We start from the raw sequence: 6,774 nt of genomic DNA on the forward strand, positions 1-6,774 counted from the left end.
TTTGTACTCCTCCTTTCCTAAAATGTGGTGACCAGAATTGTAATTAATACTCAAGTTGGGGCCTAACAAGAACTTTATAAAGGCTCAGCATAACCTTCCTGTTTATAAAACTCACGATCCCATGTGCTTGTATGACTATTTGTTTTAATATGTCCTGACACTCAAAGATTCATCACATGCACCCCCAGCCATCTCTCCGTGTACATTCTGTAGAATTGTGCCATTAAGCCTATACCATGTATTGCGTTTCAATATCACTTCGGGCAAAATGCATCCTCTCACACTCCTCCACATTGACTTCCATCTAATGCGTCTGACTATTGCGTTGGCCTATTTGTCATCTGGCATGATTCATACTGTCATCCCTTTTTACAACCTCTTCAAGTTTGTATCTTCAGCAAATTGTGAAATTTTACTGTCTAATCTATGATCCAGTATACACAGCAAAAAAAAGTAGTGATCCCAGATCCTGTACACCAAACTGAAAAACAACCATTTACCACACTTCTGTGCTTAACCAAATTTATTCAATTGAAAAATGATGGTCTCTTTCCATATCTACTTTTGTTAACGCTCTTGCTAAATGGTCATTTGAGAAGGCCAGATAGAGTAACAATTGCAGATTTCCTTCCCTAAAAGACTTTAATGAGGTAGATTTTTTTTAAACAGTAATTAATGATAGTTGTCATGACCACCATTATTGAAACTAGTTTTAGATTCCAGATATATGAATTCAAATTAAATTCCTTCAGCTATCATGCTGGGATTTGAACTCATATCCCCAGTGCATTAGTCTAGGTCTTCAGATTGCATGTTTGGTAATATTGCCATCATCTCTCCATTCCAAGCGCTATTCTCTTCAAGTGAAGTACAATCATAATGAGAAAAAATTATGATCAAAGAACATTATTGCAGTCCTCAAAATATTTATTGTGTTTTTCTTTCTGTCCATTTAATTTTAATTGTTCACATCTTCAGGGTGACAAAGGATTCCCTGGTATTGAAGGGAAACCTGGCATAAAAGGAGCCAGAGTAAGTTGCTTTTTAAATTATCTTCTTAACATATTAAATTGTTGTTGACATTTACTTAAATATAATTTGGTTTCAACAATATTACTTAAAATATTTTTGCAGGGTCTTGTGGGTGATCCAGGGTCACCTGGTAGGAAAGGTACCAAAGGAAAACTTGTGAGTAATATTGTGCCTCATGATTTATTTGTTTTGTTAAACCTGTTTTTTCGTGGTGAGATGTTCATGGTCAAGATTGGAATACTTCTATTTTGATATATAGTCAATTATTAGTGTAATTACAGAACAGGTGTAAGATATATTAAGTGCAGAGTCAAACTCTGTAAACCATATCCCAAAAACTACTTAACCCATACTTAGAACAAGCCTACCAATGTGGCATTTTACCTTTGTATGTTAGCCATTCTGACGGTTTCCACTGACTAGTGCTGTATTCAGTACAATTTTACTATTATGAACAGTGACTGGCAAAGGCAATGTATGAACAATGTACATTGTACTGTTATAGCTGATTCTCTGATCATACAATCCTGGGGAAAAACAACACTCACAGGAAGTTCTGGTCAGGATGAAATGGCTTTACAGCTTCCTGTATTCCATCCATTTACTTAAATTAATTACTAACGAATATTATAGGCCAGCAATTCTTACCACAATGAGATCATAATTGGATTATTGATTGTTGGACCACGTTCAAAGTGTCAAATAACCTACTACTGTTCATAATTTGTTTGTAACCAGTTAAGAGTGCTACTTCATGCCAATTGAATCTGCCGAATCTCGATAACTGAACTTAATACCAACATTGATATTGACAACCTTTTAAACCTGTTTGTGATGTGATGTATGAAGTATTGAAGGAGAAAGAACTAATAGTTACTATTACCAAGTTTAAAACTGTGAAGTATGTTCTCAGAAACTTGTGGGTTATCAAGAATATGAAATAAACAAAACATTTTGCTTGAACAGGGATTTCCAGGAGCTGATGGGTTACAGGGAGAATCTGGACATAAGGTACAAATATATTAGAGTGCCATCATAAGCTATTTACACAAAGCTATCTAAATCCATGTTAGCTCTTACTTAGAGCATGGGCATTACATTTTCTTTGCAGGGAATTTTAGGAGATCAAGGCCAACCTGGAAGAGAAGGAGTCCCTGGCATTGAGGTATAATGTTTTGAATATATAAGTGAATAATATCAACTTAATTTGTATGTGAATACACAAGTAGAAGTAATGATTACAATCTAATTTCTATACCTAGGCATATCAAGGACCACAGGGTCTGCAAGGACCAAAAGGCATTATTGGACGAAAGGTTTATGAAAATTAAATATTTTCACTTGCTGATATTTTTGAATAACTTGAGCAGCACTAACAAATTAAGAGGACCTTAATCATTTTGAGTTCTCTGATGTTTTTAAGGGAGAGAAAGGATTTCCAGGACCACGAGGTAACGAGGGTCCAATGGGGAAACCTGTAAGTGGTTAGAATTATAGTTTGATTTCTTTTTATGGTATTTTATGATTCTTGTATTTTAATCACCTTCTGTTCAATGATTTAATAAAAAGAAAAACATTTAAGTACTGTACTAAAGAATTGCTGGGTGGATTCATGATTTCAAATCCCCATGTGACAGTGTTTTTCTGGTTATTGAGTACAGAAATATTTATTTTGATTATCAATTTGAATTTAGATTTGCAAGCAGTGGTAAACATGATCTTGTGAATCCCAGGACATTGTGGGAAATTAGGGAGGAAATTGTTGAACCTCTTGAAGAAATATTTGTTTCCTCTATAACTATGGAAGAGGTGCTGGATGACTGGAGAGTGGCTAATGTTGTGCCTTTGTTTAACAAGTGATGTAAGGAGAAGCCTGGGAACTATAGACCTGTGAGTTTGAATTCGCTGGTGGGTACGTTTTTGGAAGTGATTCTGAAAGATAGGTTTTATATGCCTTTGGACAGGCAAGGAATAATTAAGGATAGTCAGCATGATTTTGTGTGAGAGAAATCATATCTAACAAACTTGATTGAACTTTGTGAGGAAGTAATCAAGAAGATTGAGGGCAGAGCATTAGAAGTTATTTATTTGGACTTCAGTAAAACCTTTAACAAGATTCAACATGGTAGACTCATTAGTAAAGTTAAACCATATGAGATTCAGAACTTGCCAATTGGATACAAAATTGACTTAACTGCAAGAGACAGAGGGTAATAGTGGAGGCTTGTGTTTTCTGGATTGGAGGCTTGTGACTAGCGTTGGGTCCACTTTTGTTTGTCATTCATATAAATGATTTAGATGAGAATATAGAAGTTATAGTTAGTAAGTTTATGGATGACACCAAAGTTGTTGGTGTAGTGCACAGTGAAGAAGGTTATCTAAGATTACAAAGAGATCTTGAACATTTGGTTCAATGGGCTGAGGAATAGCAGATATGGTTTAGACATAAAATCATAGAATCCTCACAGTGTGGAAGCAGGCCAATTGGCCCATTGGGTCCATACCAACACTCCAAAGAGCATCCCACCCCCAACACATATTCCTGTAACCCTGCATTTCCTATGACTGATCCAACAAGCCTACAGATTCCTGAACATTTCTTAGTAATTTACCACAGCCAATGCACCTAGCTTGCACAAATTTGGACTGTGGGAGGAAACAAGTAACTGGAGGAAACTCATGGATAAAGTGTGATCTGCAGATCAGAGTCGAGAATGCGTTGCTGGAAAAGCACAGCAGGCCAGGCAGCATCCATCTGATGAAGTGCTCTGGCCTGAAATGTCGATTCTCCTGCTCCTCAGATGCTCCCTGACCTGCTGTGCTTTTCCAACAACATACTCTCAACACTGAAGGAAACTCATACAGACATGGGCAGAATGTGCAAATTCTACACCGATGGTAGATCAAGGGCGGAATTGAACCTGGGTCCCTAGAGGTGAAGTAACAGTGCAAACCATGAGGGGCAATTTGTTTCCACAGAGGGTAGTTCATCTGTGGAATGAATTTCCAGAGGAAGTGATGGATGTAGTGGTATGGTGACAACGTTTAAAAGACATTTGGATAAGAAATGTTTGGAGGGATATTGACTAAATGCAGGCAGGTGGGATCAGTTTAGTTTGGGATTATGGTCAGTATGGGCTGGTTGGACCAAAGGATCTGTATCCATGCTGTATGACTCTGTGTAAGAAATATTTGCTCAATGTTTACAATGTAAGTAGTAGTGAACTACCAGTGGAAATGTTCCCTATTTGTAAGTATGTTCCACTCTACGTAGCTCACAAACTTTACAATGAGGAAGGGATAATCTTCAGACCAATCGCATTAATTCATTTTTGCCAAGCTGGCGGTGACATTGACAGAAACCTATAAGCTAATTGCCTTTGTTGTTTGGACAAGAACAAACTCAAAACAGATAAACATTAAAACATTTTTAACAGACATTCCTAATGTGAAATGAAACTTGAGGTATGTCATTTGATCATCCAATGCTGGCCACTGCCATCGTACAGTTGGGTGGATGGCTGCCACTGTCATCCCCATTCCTTGCTTTAACAAAATACATTGTAGTAATGTTTGCATTCTTTCTCAATGATTTTTATATTAAGTTTTTACATGACTTTATAATCCCATCTGACAGGGACTGAAAGGCCAAAAAGGAGATATGGGAATATCTGGCTGGCCTGGGTATGTTGGGTATCCTGGAATTCATGTAAGTTTTATTGTCATTGCTAAACATTAATCTTTTTGGTGTACAGTAATCTTTTACTTTATATAATTGGTTATGTCTCTCCACTTTTATTAATCTAAATTTCCTATAGGGTCAAAAAGGAGACCCAGGAATGAAAGGACAAAAGGTATGGAACTCATTTGAACTCCGCTGAAACAATGTAACATTAACAAAGTATTTTATTGTTTTTGTTTATCTTTTTTTATTCACTGTTGGGTTTTAGCATTGCTGGCAAGGCCATCTGATTGTTGCCCATTCCAAATTTCCTGTGAATTGAACTAATTATTAAGCTGGTTCATTGTGCAGCTAAGAGACCACATTGCTGAGTCAGAGTCACATGTAGGCCAGAAAGGATATGAATTTCATCAAATTTCATTCCTAATAGACATTGATAAACTAGATGATTTTTTAAGTGATAGTTTTATCATCATCAATTACAAAACTAGCATTTTATTTCCCATGTATAATTAACTTTGAACGCCACCAACTGCCATGGTGGGATCTGAACTCATGTCTCTGAAGTATTGGTTCGGAAGTATAAATTATTAATGCATAACATTCCTACTGTGCAATTCTCTAAATTGTTAAGATTCTGAATACTGAGTTAGAAACTTCTGAATTCAAGCTTCCCATAGTATTGAATGCACAATTTCAGCTAAAGTGGCCAGTATTGTACTGCTGAATGTGACGTCTTCTGATCAACTGTTAAACTAAGGACCATTGTCCAATTCAATGACCCTAAAAGATTCCATGGTATTGTCTTGAGCAGTATATTCAAGTAACAAGCAGGGGGTAAAAATATGTTGTAACTTATGATTGATTGTTTGTGTAACCTTGCTATTTACAAACTAGCTGCCATATTTTCCAACCGAACAATAGTGAATTCCATAAGTAATCCGTACATATTCAAGAAACTTGGTCACCTAAGATTCACACCCCATCAACTACTTTAAACTTTGATTCCCCTCATTGCCTTGCAATAAACCTCAGCACTTGCAAAAACTATTTCAACAGCCAGCCATATCCAACAGCTATATCCAAAACCTTGACTTGTATAAAGGTACAACTAGTTTTAACTACTAATACCATATGGGGAAAGATGTCCACACAATATTATAAGCTTTAGATAGCTTCACACGGGAAGGACAGTACATAAATTTATTAAGTATTACTGAATAGTTTCGTTACATCTTATATATACTATTCTGAGATGTGAAGCTGAATTTATAAGCAATTTAACTACATGCTATTAACAATAAGAATAATCACTGAAACACAAGTACAGGTAGTTCTTCGATAATACGTGTTCCATCAGCACGATTTGCTTAAACGTCGCTGGGTATTAAGGAACGGGAGTCTGGATCAGTGGTGCTGGAAGAGCACAGCAGTTCAGGCAGCATCCAAAGTGCAGCGAAATCGACGTTTCGGGCAAAAGCCCTTCATCAGGACTGCTGTGCTCTTCCAGCACCACTAATCCAGAATCTGGTTTCCAGCATCTGCAGTCATTGTATTACCTATTAAGGAACGGGAGTTTCGAGAAAACTTCCCTCTGTTGAAATTGCGCGATTCCAGCGGTGATCATTTCATGAGCTTTGTTCTGCGCATGAGCTGAATGTCAGCCCTAGTCTTCGTGTAGTTCTGTGCATGCACTAAAGTCGGCAGCTTTTCGTGAGAGGTACTGGACAGAGAACAGCTTCCTGTGAAAGGTACACTACTCCTAGATTACACAGTGTTTTGAAAAAATGGAGGGTATAGTGACAAATATATTAGCAAGAAGCATCCTGATGATAAAATTGCAGGTGTTGAATGCAAAAGAAAGAGCATAACACTGGGAGAGAAGCTAGTATTATAAAATGCTTAGAGCATAAGGAGAGTATATGTGATATAGCTCACTTAATAGGAATGAAGGAGTCTACCTTACGCATCATGATGATCCTTTGTCCCTGCATTAACAATTAGATTTACATATTAATCAGTCGAAACCTGCATCCCCATTCTAAGTGATTAAAGAATAG

General features: G+C 37.0%; 1 long non-coding RNA gene across 1 annotated transcript; it reads left to right on the forward strand.

Annotated features, from left to right (window-relative positions):
• Positions 1–977: 977 nt before the first annotated feature.
• On the forward strand, positions 978–2,018 carry LOC132807057 (uncharacterized). Its single transcript, XR_009641920.1, has 3 exons — positions 978–1,032; positions 1,135–1,188; positions 1,999–2,018. It is a non-coding gene; the product is annotated as an uncharacterized LOC132807057 (long non-coding RNA).
• Positions 2,019–6,774: the final 4,756 nt, after the last annotated feature.

This window comes from Hemiscyllium ocellatum, chromosome 3 (genome assembly GCF_020745735.1).
Source record: "Hemiscyllium ocellatum isolate sHemOce1 chromosome 3, sHemOce1.pat.X.cur, whole genome shotgun sequence".
Lineage (NCBI taxonomy): Eukaryota > Metazoa > Chordata > Chondrichthyes > Orectolobiformes > Hemiscylliidae > Hemiscyllium > Hemiscyllium ocellatum.